Raw genomic sequence first — 16,466 nt, forward strand, 5'->3', positions numbered from 1 at the left:
ACACCTTACCACCATGTTACTAAAGGCCTACTTACAACAGTTTCTTTTTCCCAGTACATCATGTCTGGCTATCGAGAAAAAATTAAAAGACATACCAAAAGGTAATAAACACAACTTGGAAAGACAGGACAAGCCATGGAACCAGATATGGCAGAGATGTTGGAATTATTAGACTGGGAATTTAAAACAACTATGATTAATACGCTAAGAGCTCTAATGGGTAAAGTAGACAGTATGGAAAATCGGAGGGGCAATGAAAGAGATTGGAATTCTAAGAGATGGAATTCTAAAGAGATGGAAATTCTACAAAAGCACCAAAAAGAAATGCTAGAGATCAAAAACTCTAACAGAAATGAAGAATACCTTTGATGGGCTTATTAGTAGACTGGACACAGGTGAAGAAAGAATCTCTGAGCTAGAGAAGATCTTAATAGACCCCTGAAACACTGAAAAGCAAAGAGAACAAAGACTGGGAAAAAAATGCAGAACAAAATATTCAAGGGGGCTCCTGGGTGGCTCAATCCGTTGAGTGTCCAACTCTTGATTTCAACTCAGGTCGTGGGATCGAGCCCTGCATGGGGCTCTCCCTGAATGTGAAGCCTACTTGGGATTCTCTCACTCTCTCTGCCTCTCCCTCTGCCCCCCACCCCACTTGTGTGCTCTCACTCTCCTTCTCTCTCTCAATTTAAAAAAGATGTTTAAGCAGGGTGCCTGCGTGGCTCAGTCAGTTGAACAACAGACTTTATTTGGCTCAGGTCATGATCTCACAGTTCGTGAGTTTGAGCCTCGCATTGGCTCTGTGCTGACAGCTCAGAGCCTGGAGCCTACTTTGGATTTTGTGTCTCTGTCTCTCTGCTACCCGCCCCCCACCCCCACCCTGCTCATGCTCTGTCTCTGTCTCTCTCTCTCTCAAAAGCAAATAAACATTTAAAAAAATTTTTAAATATCCAAGAAATGTAGGAGAACTACAAAATGGGAATACAAGAAGGTGAAGAGAGAGAGAGAGAAAGGAACAGAAGAAATATTTGAATCAATAATGACTGAGAATTTTTCCAAATTAGTGTCAGACACCAAACCATAGATCCAGTAAGCTTAAGAACAGCACGCAGGATAACTAACAACAACTAACCTAGGCACATCATCTTCAAACTACAGAAAATCAAAGATAAAGAAACAACCCAGGGCGGGGGTGGGGGGGGGAACACCTAAAGAGGAACAAAGATAAGAATTACATCTGACTTCTCCTCAGAAACCATTCAAGGCAAGAAGCGAGTGAAATGAAATATTTAAATTTGAAAGAAAAATCCCCACTGGCTTAGAATTCTGTACCATGTGAAATTATTCTTCAAAAGTGAAGGAAGATAAAGACATTCTCAAACAGAAATGGAGAGAATTTGCTGTCCAAAAGAACTGCCTTGCAAGAAATGTTGAAAGAAGTGCTGTAGAGAGAAGGAGAATCATATAGGTCAGAAACCTGGATCTACAAGAGCACTGTGGCATAGCAATTTGTAAATGTGTATGTGCCTAACAACAGAGTATCAAATTATGTGAGATAAAACTGATAGAACTTCAAGGAAAAACAGATGAATCTACGATCACAGTTAGAGGCTTCACCACCCCTCTCTCAGAAGCTGACAGATCCAGCAGGCAAATAATCAGTAAGAACACAGCTGAACTGCACAGCACCAATCAACCAGACAATATAATCAACATATACAGTCTACGTCATCCAACAACACCAGAATATGCATTTTTCACAAGCTCCCGTGTAATATTCACCAAGATAGAGACATTGTGGGCCATAAAACACAGAAACACCTTAACAAATTTAAAAGAACAGAAAGCAGACAATGTTTGCTCTTAGGCCACAGGGAATTAGAAATCAGTAACACAAAGATAACTGGAAAATACCCAAATAATTAAACAACAAACTTCTTTTTTTTTTAATTTGAGAGAAGAGAAAAAGGGGGGGGCAAAGGGAGAGAAAGAGACAGAGAGAGAAGAAGAAGAAGAAGAAGAAGAAGAAGAAGAAGGAGAAGAGGAGGAGGAGGAGGAGAGGAGAGAATCTTAAGCAGGCTCTGTGCGGAGCACAGAGCCTGGAGTGGGGCTCCATCCCATGACACTGGGATCATGACCTGAGCCAAAATCAAGAGTTAGACACTCAACCGACTGAGCCACCCAGGCGCCTAAATAGCACATTTCTAAATCACACACAGGTCAAAAAAATCTGAAGAGAAATTTTAAAATATTTTGAACTAAATGAAAATAAAAACGCACCTTATCAAAATTTGTTAGATGCAGTGAAAGTAGTGCTTTAGAGGGAAATTTATAGCGTTGGATGAATCTATTAGAAAAGAAGAAAGATCTAAAATTAAAAATCTAAGTTTCCATCTTGAGAAACTGGAAAAAGAAGAGCAAATTAAACCCAAAGTAAGCAGAAGAAAGGTCTACGTTTTAACTAGTTTCCTTCTATTCCTTCTAGCACCATCCTCCAAATGCCTACCTTCTCTCATATCTTTTCTTCCCTTTCCCCTTCATCAAGGTCCATACTCCTCAATAATATCAGTGATCAGGGGCTCCTGGGTGGCTCAGTCAGTTAACCATCCAACTCTTGGTTTTGGCTCAGGTCATGACCTCATGGTTCATGGATTCGAGACCCACATCAGGCTCCACACTAACAGACCAGAGCCTGCTTGGGATTCTCTTTCTCTCTCTCTCTCTCTCTCTCTCTCTCTCTGTACAAATAAAATAAACTTAAAAAATATAATATCAGGGACCCTGGGTGTCTGAGTCAGGTAAGCCTCTGACTTCAGCTCAGGTCACGATCTCACAGCTTATGGGCCCGAGCCCCTCATCGGGCTCTGTGCTGACAGCTCAGAGCCTGGAGCCTGCTTCAGATTCTGTGTCTCCCTCTCACTTCTGCTCCTCCCCCACTTGTGCTCCTTCTCTCTCTCAAAAATAAACATTAAAATTTTTTAAAAATAATAATATCAATGTCTCCAATCCTAGGAAGATTTTTTAGTTTTTTTTCACTATATGACATTTATAATTTTCTTTTTATTGTACTAGCCAATTGTGGCTTATACTATAATTGCAGTGCTAATTACTTTTTAAAAAAAAATTTTAAATGTTTATTTTTGAAGGAGAGAGAGAGACAGAGCGCTAGCACGGGAGGGGCAGAGAGAGAGGGGGACACAGAACCCAAAGCAGACTCCAGGCACCGAGCTGTCAGCACAGAGCCCGCTGCGGGGCTCGAACCCACAAACGGTGAGATCATGACCTGAGCTGAAGTCAGATGCTTAAGTGACTGAGCCACCCAGGTGCCCCTTTTTTTGTTTTGTTTTGTTTTTTTGAGAGAGAGAGAGAGAGAGAGAGAGAGAGAGAGATTGAGGGCACAAGTGATCAAGGGGCAGAGAGAGAGAGAGAGAGAGAAGCAGGGCTCCCCTGAAGCAGGGCTCATTTTTACCTGATGTGTGGCTTGTGCTCACCCAAAGTGGGGCTTGTGCTCACTCACCTGAAGTGGGCCTCGAGTTCACCTGATGTGGCACTCGAACTCACAAACTGTGAGATCATGTCCTGAGCTGAAGTCAGATGCTTAATGACTGAGTCACGCAGGCGCCCGATCATTCATTTGCTTGTTAAATCATCTTAGGGCAATCATTACAGGTACTGTTTTAGTTTTTTATTGTAAAGATGTGCAAGATTATATGCTTCCGGGTCTTTGGATAGAAAAATACAAGAATATAGAGCCTACATAAACATGTGGATAGTGAGTTAAAAAAAAAAAAAAAAAAAAAAAGCCCATCCAGTCATTATTAAACCTCTTGACTGATGAAGCTGTATACTATAAACCTATATATATGTGTGAACATATGCAATTATATCTTATTTATAGTATATCTTTCTATCCTTTCCAAAATAGTAAAATATATATAATGGTGGCAACAGAGTGTTATTGGAATTGCAAGCCAACCAGATCAAAAAGCAAGTAGAACTGAAACCAAGGTGAAAAGCACAACCTTCACACAATTAAAGGGGTATTGAGAAAGGCCCCAAATTTGTTGTCAGTCAACAGGTCAAAATCAAAGATATCACAGAGAGATTGACTATACAGAATCACCTGCCTTTTCTTTTTAATTTTTTTAATGTTTATTTATTTATTTTGAGGGAGAGAGAGAGAGCACGAGCAAGCAAGTATGAACAGGGGAGGGGCAGAGAGAGAACGAGAGAGAGAATCTTAAGCAGGCTCCATGCTGTCAGTGTAGAGCCCTACAAGGGGCTCAATCTCACGAACCATGAGATCATGACCTATGCCACTATCAAGAATCAGAGGCTTAACCAACTGAGCCACCCAGTCGCCTCTCACCTACCTTTTTAAAAAAAAAGCTTTTAGGGGCACCTGGGTGGCTCAGTCCATTAAGCGTCCAACTTTGGCTCTTGTCATGACCTCACCATTCATGGGTTTGAGCCCTGCACTGGGCTCTGTGCTGACAGCTCAGAGCCCGGGGCCTGCTTTGGATTCTGTGTCTCCCTCTCTCTGCTCCTCCCCCACTTGCACTCTGTCTCTCTCTCAAAAATAAATAAACATTAAAGAAATTTAAAAACAAAACTTTTTATTTTGAAATCATTACAGATTTACAGGAAACTGTAGAGATAATACAGAGACAACCCCATTTCCTTCCCCCAATGTTTACATCTTATAACCCCATAGTCTGATATCAAAACTAAGACTCTAATATTGGTAAAATATGGGTGTGGTTCTTTCATCTTATCATGTGTGAATATGTATAAACACTACTGCAATCAAATACAGAACCATCCCATCCCATCCCATCAAAATCTCCCTCCTGCGGGGCACCAGGGTGGCTCAGTTGGTTGAACGTCTGACTTTGGCTCAGGTCGTGATCTCACAGTCCATGAGTTCGAGCCCCTCGTCGGGCTCTGTGCTGACAGCTCAGAGCCTGGAGCCTGTTTCAGATTCTGTGTCTCCCTCTCTCTGACCCTCCCCCGTTCATGCTCTGTCTCTCTCTGTCTCAAAAATAAATAAAACGTTAAAAAAAAATTTTTTTTTACATTCTCCCTCTTGCTACCCTTTATAGTTCAGTTTGCTCGTAAGGAAGGTAACAATAAGAAACAGAATGAATTACGAGCCCAGTCTGGGAGCACATTCATGGAGGTGGATGTGGAAGCAGTAAATGGAAGAAGACTATCAAGGAACTGTCACTAAGCCAGACTTTCTATTGCGTTAGGGATTCTTGGTTGGGGACCTGCAACCATTGCTCATGGCTCCTCTGAGAAGATGAAACTCTTAAGTAGAAAGAGAGTAACATTGCTTCCGCTACACTGCCCCCAGATTGTCAGCTTAACCTTCATCTCCTGCCCTGCATCTCCCCAGCCTGGCCGATTCACTCACTCTCTGACTTCTCATTCACCAAGAGCTGCACCGAATCCTCAAATCCCTCAGTCAGTGACGTTGTCCTGCCTAATCTAACAACCCCAGGTAACCATACCCCACATGTACTGAGCCACCCAGGCACCCTTCCTCAGTAACTTTTAATAACCTCACTTTCCTCACCTCCGGTATCCAACAGACTGGGCTTTTGAGCACCTTTTCGTGGTCCCCTAGTTTTTCCTCCATTTCTCTCCGACCCTGATTATTTCTCATGTGCACCATTAAAATAATAATTTCATTCTCCTTCACAGTGATGCAGGGCTCTTTCCCTCAAAACTCAGCATGGAGAACATCACTTCCCTGCTCAAACTCCTGTGATGGCTCGTTGTCTATGAAGGTAAACTTTTGGCGTTTAAGGGCATCCATTCCCTGGATACAGTGTGTGCTCTATAGCCAATCACCCCTTTCTTCTGCTGCTCCTTCACTATCTTTTTTTACCTGTTTAATGAAATTCTATGCATCCATAAAGGCCACTTTCAATGCCATCTTCTCTGTTAAGCTTCTTTGACCTCCTAGATGGAATTAATCCTCCATGGCATTCCTGTTACTTCATTCTTTTTTTAAAAAAGATTTTATTTTATTTTTAAATGTTTATTTATTTTGAGGGAGAGAGAGAGAGAATCCCAAGCAGCCCCAATGTGGGGCTCTATCCCACAAACTGTGAGATCATGACCTGAGCCAAAATCAAGAGTTGGACGCTTAACCGACTGAGACACCCAGGCGCCTTCATTCTAACAATTATTTAAGTCTGCCTAGAAATATGGTTCATGAACATTTACAGCATTGCAGTTGCCTCAGTCATTTTCGATACAGCAGAATACTAAAGACAGATCATGGCTTTTATATTTAAAGTAGGGTTTAAATCCCAATTCCTTTGCTGACTATGTGACATTGCACCAATTAACCTCTGTGAGCCTCATTTCTTCATCAGTAAAATGGGGAAATAGTATCTGTCCAATAAGGTTCCTGTAAGAATTAAACAGGATAACGTGGATAAAATGCCAAGCACAATATCTTCTTACTCATAGTAGGAACTAAAAATATTAGCTCAATTCTCCACTTTGTATCATACCTACTACCTAAGGCAAGGCTTTAGGAACAGCAGGCTGTTTAAAAATGTTTCTTGGATAAAAAGTTGATAATATTGAGATTGTATTAAAAGAGTCTAAGGAATTATAGCTAAATTCACAAAATAGCTGAAAACTGAGAAGAGATCGGGAGGCAAATATTTTTTTAATGTTTTTATTTTTGAGAGAGAGAGAGAGAGAAAGAAAGACAGAAAGACAGAAAGACAGAAAGAAAGAAAGAAAGAAAGAAAGAAAGAAAGAAAGAAAGAGCATGAGCAGGGGAGAGGCAGAGAGAGGGAGACAGAGAATCCAAAGTGGGCTCCATGCTGACAGCAGAGATTCCGGCATGGGGCCTGAACTCACAAACCTCGAGATCATGACTTGAGCTGAAGTTGGACACTTAAGTGACTGAGCCACCCAGGCGCCCCAGGAAAACAACATTTTTAAAGAGAGAGAAAAGGGAAGGATGAGCTTTAGGAAATAGACCAATAAACAGGGATTCCTGGGGTCAGGGGCCAGAAGGGCAGTGTGTGTGTGTGTGTGTGTGTGTGTTTAACTTCTTAATGAATACCAATAGTAATAATATAATCAACTTCACCTTTGAGGCATCTATTCAAATTGTGCCCATATTCTCAAATGTTCTCTCATCTTTCTATCTTATCAGAAATGCCGGGCAATGGACATTTCACTCAATTCTCTGTATTTATCTGTTTCAGATTATTTGCAACAAGAACAAGTACTTTTACAAATGTTTTTCTCAATCACAAGAGTAATTAGTTGACAGGCTTACCCTTCCTTGTCCACCAATTCAGGGTCTTAATCTGACGTGCTGACTCTATTGCACCCTGTAGGTGGAATTGGTAAGACAACTTATGGGATAGGTGAGGTATGGGAAGGGCACTTCAATATTAGGGTAAATTGAAAAAATCCCCTCACCTACCAGACTAAATAAGAGTGAGTTTACAAAACAGGTATGGGAAATGCCTGATGACATATATGAGAGGAGACCCACCTGCTAGCTACCATGCAGCATTTGTCTTATTTTCCTCTATAAAACCAAATTGATATCCTGAAGCATCAAAGAGAAGAAAAGACATAGAAGAACCAAGAGAATAATTTCCCTAACAGATTTGAAAGAGCCTGTTTATATCATCCTTTAGAGAAATAAAATTATGCATGACAAATTTTATCAGTAGCAGAGTTACTGCACAGTAACAATAACATAGATGAGAACCATAGGTTCTTATTTTATAAATAATTGTGGAAAATTACAGAGAAGCAAATTTTTTGAAGAAACTCTTCAAATAAACAAGAACATTTAGGAGAAATTGCTTGCCTATAATGTCCATTCCAGGCAAGCAACCAATCTGTGTATATCTGGGTCTCCAAGGTGATGGAATTATCTGTACATGATCATTCATCATGGATATCCCCTTTGGAAAAATTAAAGTGAAGAGTATTGATCTGAAGAAATGTAAAGGTCATTGAAAAAAAAATAAGCTTAAAACAACCCAAATGTTATATAAGGAAAGAAAACCCTGAGGATAAAGTTACATAATTATGATTCTTTTAAAGAATCCAGATGATACAACTAGTTTGGAAACTTAGAAAATGTACTAGCAAATGGATGGCAAAAGAAATATAATCTATTTTTTGAAGGCAACAAACTAGAGTATCTGAGTCAATATATGGGTCAATATAAACAACTAACATTGAAATAAAATATTTGACCTCAGATAGAAATTCTCAAACATTTTAGGCCAAAAGCATTTAGTTTTATTTCATCCAAATTTTCTCATTGACCTTTATTACTTGCTTATGTATATTTTACTTACCATAGTTATAATCCTTTCAGGTAAATATTTTACTTAACTTTGACATCTTCTGCTTTACATCTAAAGTCGGTAATCTCTGGGGGTTTTATTTTAATGATTACTTCTCTTTAGAACACTCAAATAACAGAAATATAAAGTGATTTTGTAAACATTTTAAGAATTAATATTTATTTTTTAAAAACCTGTTACAGAGGAAAATGCTAACTTTAGTTAAAATGTCTACATAGAAAAACATAAAATGTGAATATCTAAGTGACTATAATAAACACTTCCATTTGGAAAATAGAAAAATTAAAGAAATACAACAGTTATTGATTGACAGCAATTCTGAAATGTGCCTGGCAAGATATTTGAAGGCCCTTTATCTGATAGGTGTGTATTTCTTGATTAGGTCCAGATTCTACTTCTTGGGAGGATCTCCCTTGTGCATTTCTCTTTGTGGCCTATGGCTCCACGCTCTGGGAAGATGTTCCTTTTCCATTATACTACTTGTCTCCTTGGGAGCCGCACAGCTCTCTGACAGCCTACTTTTTTTTTCAATATATGCTTACCAAGTCATTTCAAGTTCTGAAGAGTCACAGACTTCTAGTATCCTGATTCATAGTTTCTTTACTATAACTCTCTTGAAAATATAGTAAGACTTTTTTTTTCTATTGGTGTTCAGTCAGTTCCATGTTTCAAAAGCTCTAACAACAGCTCTTTTCTAGACATTCTTCTTAAATTTTCTCTGTATCATTGCTTTCTAGCTTCCAGGACTCTCTTTCCACTTATTTGCAGGTAAATTAAGCTTATCAGACCTCAGTGTGAGAGCCACAGTTTTAGTCTCTTTTCCACAACCATTTTGTCCAACTGAAGGGATATACTGCACGCCACACCCTTAGTTTGATCTTTACTCTGAAACAAGTACTTTCACAAAGTCTTTTCAGAGGTTTTAACAATGACATCAAGACCGTAATCTCATTCCATCTTTGCCAGAAGACTGAGTTTAATGTTACTCAAAGCTTGTTCAGTTTTATCTTTTAGTAATTGTGGTTGAGAGAAGTTGCGCTTTCCAACTCTTCAACTCCCCAAATTTCTAGACTGTGTCGTTGTTTATTCCTGCTACAAAATGGTCAGTTCTTCTCTGAGTTCATCTTCTCTTGTAATACCTTGTGTAATGCAGCCAACAGCAGGCAACACATTCTGTTTTCCAACCCTCTCATTAGGTATCTTATCATCTCATAAATTATTGCAGACAACAGCTTAACCAATATTTTGTCCTTAGATAACATAGATCTCCCTTTCATCCTTCAATATCAGCTTTCTTGCTATCTACCTTCAACTCTTAAACCATTGACATATATTTTATTTTTTTTTTGTTACAAAAAATCCCATTCCTCATAGCAATTTCTCTTTCAGTAAGGATAATCCAGGTTATATTGCAATAACAAGCAACTAAAAGAATCTCATCATATGAAAACATTAGGCTTATTTTAGTTCATGTTTGTTTTGCTTATCCAGCACAGAGTTGGCTTGTTTTCAAACTGGGACCCAGTAGCACTCTGGGACAGAGTAGTCACCACCCAGAGCATCTCCAGTTGCCGTGACAGTGGGATAAACAACAGGATGAATCATTCACTGGCTTTTAAAGATCATAAAGGAAGCACACATCACTTCTAATCACATTACATTGGCCAAAGCAAATTATATGGCTATATCTAGTTCAAGGGGGTAGGAATTACAATCCTAACTAACATGAACCTGAAAGTAAACTAGAAAATACTAGGTGGACAGCATTAATGACTCCAATATATTTATTATTTTGCTTTTCACATTTAGGGGTAGCATCTATCTGGTACAGATTTTGGTATGGTGTGATGGGATCCAATGTAGATACCAATATCATTTATTGAAAAGCCCATTCTCTCCCCCACTGTTATGCAGTGCTACTTTTGTTATAAATCAAGTGTTCATATATGCACAACTCTGTTTCTGGGCTCTGTACTCTGTTCCTTTTGTTTATTTATCTATCCTTACCCCAACTGCACATTATCTTTTTTTGAGAGAGAGAAAGCACACATGCATAAGCTGGGGAGGGGCAAAGGGAGAAGAAGAGAGAGAATCTTAAAGATTTTTTTAAAATGTTTTTTATTTATTTTGAGAGAAGGGGGTGCAGAGAGGAGAGGGAGAGAATCCCAAGCAGGCTCTGCACTGTCAGCAGAGCAGCAGCCTTACGTGGGGTTTGAACTCACAACTTTAAGATCATGACCTGAGCCAAAATCAAGAGTTGGATGCTTAACCAACTGAGCCACCCAGGTGCCCCTCAATTACATATTGTCTTAATTCCTTATTGAACTACTGTTAAGTCTTGATAACAAATAGAACAAGTCTTGTCCAGAACCTTGTTCTTCTGTAAGAATATCTTGGCTTAACTTGGACCTCTGAATTTCCATATAAAATTTAGAATCAGCATATCTTTGAGTTTTGATTGCCTGGCAATGTAAGGAAAAAGAACATCTTGGAGTGCCTGGGTGGCTCAGTTGGTTGAACCTCTGACTTTGTCTCAGGTCATGATCTCCCGGTTCGTGAGTTCAAGCCCCACATCGGGCTCACTGCTGTCAGTGCCGAGCCTGCTTTGAATCCTCTGTCCCCTTCTCTCTCTGCCCCTCCCCTGCTTGTGCTGTCTCTCTCAAAAATAAATAAAACATTAAAAAATATAACATCTTAATGAGTCTAATTTATAACATGTAAGTCTGTTCAGATTTTTCTTATTATCTTTGATTTTTCACATTAATATAATTTTATCTAAAGAAGTCTTGCAAATCTCTTATTAGATTACCTTATAGGTATTTGATACTTGTATGCTTTTGTAGATAGTATGTTCTAAAATTTTATTTTTTGGTAAATAGAAATAATTGATTTTTGTATGTTGATTTTATTTCTAGTAACTATCTAAACTCTAACTGGAATAATTTATCTATAGATTCTTTTGGATTTTCTGTGTACACAATCACATCATTGTTGAATACTGACTTTATTTTTTCCTCTTCAATCATTATTAGGATATTAGTACAATCTTGAACTAAGTAGTAGTTCAGGACATCTGATCTTGTTGCCAATCTCAAAGGGAAACATTTCAATGTTTCACCATAAATATGATCTTTGCAGGTTTTTCTTGGTATGTAACCTTTATCAGATTAAGGAAACTAGCTTCTATTCCTAATTTATTAATAATTTTAACTGTGAATGCATGTTACATTTTTGTCACATGATTTTTTTTTTTGTATCTACTGATGTTAACATTTTCTCCTTTATATGTTAATGTGGCCGATTACATTGATTGGTATTTTAATGTTAAACAATCCTCCCATTATTTGACAGATAAACTCAACTTGGTCATAATTTGTTATGGAAAATTTCAAACCATGTAAAAGTTGAGAGAATAACATAAAAATTCCCATGTACCCATCCTTCAGCCTCAATAATTACTAGTACATAAGCAACTTTCTTTCATCTCTATTCCCATATTCCCATTTCCCACCTTCACCTCAGATTATTTTAAGGCAAACCCTAGACATTATGTCATTATCATATATACATCAGTGTATATCTCTAGAACTCTTTTTCAAAATATAGCCATAGTTTTTTCAGATGGGTCTCTTGTAAACATCATATGTTGGTTTTCTATTTAATCTGGGCTCACACCTTTTTCTTAACCAGGAATTCAGACTATTTCCACTTAATGTAATTTCTGTAAGTATGGATTCAAATGACTACCTTCTTATGTAATTATATTTCTCTCTACTGACTACATTTCTTTTTCACTCCTTTCATATGTTATTTTTGATTGTTTTTTATTATTCCACTCTCTACTCCCACATTATTTTGGAAGTTTTACCCTCTTTGTATTCTATATTAAAGATTTTAAAAATTACCCTAGAAATTTACTTTCCAAGGTATAATGTTAATCTTATTTCTTTTACCAGAAAGTATTGAGTATGTCCCTATATCAGGTGAAATAAAAAGCCACAGGGGTAAAATGATTAAGCAGTCTGTTCCTTGAGGAACTTTAGTCTAAGCCAGGCCCTTTATTTTTCTTTTAAAGAATCTCTAGCTTCCCCAAGTTTAGACTACTACTTTTTTTCATTATGTAAACACCATATGTTTATAAAAAGAACTAAATATTTTATAAGCTTATTGTAGAGATTGTCAACAGTCTGTGACATCTTTTTCACATATTAGTTTTTTGGTTTCAGATCGCTATTTCAGAGAATCCAGCTGCTCTGGATCTTGACAAGTATCTTTCTACACATTATATCTATCCTCATAACAACCTTATAGTGAAGCATTATCATCCAATCAGGAATGTGATTTCAGTGAGATTAATTTTCCCAGGATCACATGGCTAGCGAGTGGCAGGCTGGATTTGAATCTAGATCTGCTTGTCTCTAATGCTTATACTTTTTTCCACCATATTACATGGCAGGATTTATCAAAATGAGGGCTAGAGAAATTGTAGTGTGTATTAATACTTTAAGAGTACATGATTGTCACTTGATTTTATCGAGATGTAATTCACATACCATAAAATTCATTTTCTTAAAGCGTATTGTTCAGTGGTTTTTATTATATTCACAAAGCTGTACAACCATCACCATGATCTAATTCCAGAATATTGTTATCTCCCCCAAAAGAAACCCTTTTTGTATTAGCAGTCATTCCCTAATTCCTCCTCCCCCAGGACCTTGGCAATCTTTAATCTACTGTCTGTCCCTATGGATTTGCGTATCCTGGATATCCTAGCTTTTTTCTGTAGTCTTTGTGTCTGGCTTCTTTCACTTAGCATGGTTTCAAGCTTCATCCATGTTATAACATGGATTAATGCTCCACTCCTTTTGGGGTTGAAAAGCATTCTATTGTATGGATATACTACCTTTTGTTTATCCATTCACTGGTTTATTGTGGAGAATGTTGCTGTAAACATTTGTGTGCAAGTTTTTGTAGGACCATGTATTTTTTGTTCTCTTAGGTATATACCTAGGAGTGTAATTGCTGGGTCGTGTGGTAACTCTACGTTCAATTTTTTGAGGAACTGTCAAATACAGCAACATTATTTTACATTCCCATCAGCAAAGCATGAGAGTTCCAATCTCTCCACAGTGTCAGCACTTGTTATTGTCCATCCTTTTGACTACAGCCATCCTAGTGGGCATGAAATAGTATCATACTGTGGCTTTGATGTGTATTTCCCTAATGGCTAATGACGTTGAGCATCTTCTTATGTGCTTATATGCCGTTTGTGTATCTTCTTTGGAAAAAGTTTATTCAAATCCTTTGTCCATTTTTTTAATTGGGTTGTCTTTTGGTCATTGTAGTTCTTTATATATTCTGCATATTAAGCATTATCTATATATGATTAACAAATATTTTTCTCCCATTCTGTGGGTTTCCACTTTCTTGATAGTGTTCTTTGATAAAGAAGTTTTTAATATGGATAGAGCCCAATTTATCTTTTTTTTTTTTTTTTTGGAGGGGCCTTTTTTTTTAAGTTTGTGCTTTAGGTGTCATATCTAAGAAACTATTGCCTAATCCAAGGTCACAAAGACTTATAACTGTTTTCTTCTAATATGACCTTTACCCTTTTCTGAGACCATGTAAGAAATTTGAAACATTTCATTTATCCCTGCAGCTTATATTCTATCATTGTCAAACACTCACATACATACATATTGAAATCCCATATAATGCATTATCATATTTTGTGCAACATGTTCATTTAGTTATACTCACATATTTACCACAAATTGTGTTATTTCTTACTGAAATTTAATCTTCCACCAGGGTTATTTTCTCTTTGTCTGAAAACCTTTTTTTTTTTTTTTTTTTTTTTTTTTGGGATTTCCCTTCTTTCCTTCCTTAAGGATCTGTTGCTATTAAATTCTTTCAATTTTTATTTTAATGTCTTTATTTTGCCTTCATTCTTGAAGAATATTTGTTGTATAATCTTTGAGTCCTTTTCTTTCAACACTTTGAAGATATTTTTCTACTGTCTACTTGTTTCCAATGTACTATTCAGAAATCAGAAATCTGGAGAGTAGTTCATTCTTTTTCTAGTGAGAGGCTGTTAATATTTCTCTCTTCCCTTTTTTATTTTTTGGCAGTTTCACTATGATGTGTCTAGGTATGGGTTCCTTTCTATTAATTCTACTTGGGTTCTACTGACTTCTTGAATTTATGGCTCAATGCCTTTCATCACTTGCAGAAAATCCCGTCATCTCTTTCAGTATTGTCTCTGACACATTCTGTCTCTCCTATCTTTCTGGAACTTCAAGTATGTTTGACATTTTCATGATGTCCTCTAGGACTTTTGCCTCTCTTACCTATTTTCCATCTTTTAGACTCTTCTGACCTATAATCCAGTATACCAAGTCTTTCCTTAGCTGTGTCTCAAATGATTACACAGCTCCCTTGAGTTTTTTTCAGTACCAGAATTTCTAATTGGCTCTTTTTCTAATTAAAAAAAAAAATCACAATTTTAATATCTAGAATCCCAGTGGCCTGTTACTATTCTTTTTCTATTGATTCTGGTTTATGTGTATCATCTCATCATGTTCCTTTACTTTATTTGAAATATTTCTAGAAATAACTTTAGAATTTGGATGGTATCTTCCAGAGAGGAAGCTCTTTCTTCCTGCTAGTCACTGGAAAGCATTAGCAGTCTATAACCAAGACTTTTTCTAGAGCTGGAATTGCTACCTTCACTCCATCAGTTCTTCTGCCGAAGTTTTCCCAACTTGCGGTTGGATGAAGACAATCTTTTAGTAGATTTGCTCAGAAACACTCACATTTGAGTGCTTATAATGGTTTCTCTACAGTGTTGGTACTTGAAAGGACAGCCTGACCTTAAAGAAAATGATTGGGTGACTTTCTTTCTTGGGGTTTTTGAAAGTTCTGCTTTGCATGTTGCCTTGCTTTACATGTTGCATGTGAAATCTGACACAGCATACTTACCTTGCCCTTCTCAGGTATTTTCTCTTTTTGTGTCTGTAGGGCCTGAGAACTTCTATCTGTATAGTCTACTAGTGTTATTCTAGGGTGTGTCTTAGATTTGATTAAGGGTCAATTTTTCTGGTACTCTATGGGCTCTTTCAATATGAACTTGAGTCTTCTTTTGAGGAAAGTTCTCTTAGTCTACGTCTTTCTAAAAACTTTACATTTTGAACAAATTTTAGACTTCCAGAAGTTACATGAATAGTGAGGATTTCCTATATATTCCTGTTTCCTCTAATGTTAACAACTCATATAACTATAGAAAAATTATGAAAATCAGAAATTAGTATTAACTTACTATTAACTAAACTCCAGATCCAATTTGAATTTCACCAGTTTTCTCATTAATGTGTTTTTAGTGTCACGATCTTGTCCAAGATCCCACATATTACAGTTAGTTATTCCTCCTTTGGCCCTTATAGTCTGTAACAATTCTTCAGTCTTTCCTTGTCTTTTACCTTGACACTTTGAAGAGTACTGCTAAGTTATTTTTTAGAATGTCCTTTAGTTCGGTTTGTCTGATGCTTTCACGTGATAAAAGTTATGTACTTTTTGCAATTTTATTACAGAAATAATATATATTTCTCAGTAAATCATATTAAGGGGTTCATCAAGTCAATAAGCTTTATTCCTGGTGATAGTAACTTTAATTACTGCATTAAAGTGGAGTCTACCATTCTCTACTATAAAGTTACTATCTTACCCTCTGTGGTTAATAAACATCTTGGGAGGCCTACTTTGAGACTGCACACATACTGTTGCTTCTTCAACTTCTGTCCACTCATTTGGCTTTTAAAGTTTTCTTCAGTAAGATGGGCCCCTAATAATCTCCACCTCCTGATACTTAAACACCCTTACATAAATCCCTCCCACATTGTACCAGAGTTGGTATATGTGGCAGAAGTGATCATATGCCACTTCCAAGATTAGGTTGTAAGACACTGAGGCTTTCATCTTGGGCTTTTTTATGTTCTCAGTCTCTCCTTCTCCTTCTTTTGGATCACTTGTTCTAGAGAAAGTCGGCTGCTGTGCTGTTATCAGCCATGGGGAGAGTTCCACATGTCAAGAAACTTAAGTCTCTAG

The sequence above is a fragment of the Lynx rufus genome, unplaced genomic scaffold (genome assembly GCF_022079265.1).
Source record: "Lynx rufus isolate CCGP_SWC_20201006 ecotype Redwood Valley unplaced genomic scaffold, mLynRuf1.p SCAF_2, whole genome shotgun sequence".
NCBI classification, from domain to species: Eukaryota; Metazoa; Chordata; class Mammalia; order Carnivora; family Felidae; genus Lynx; species Lynx rufus.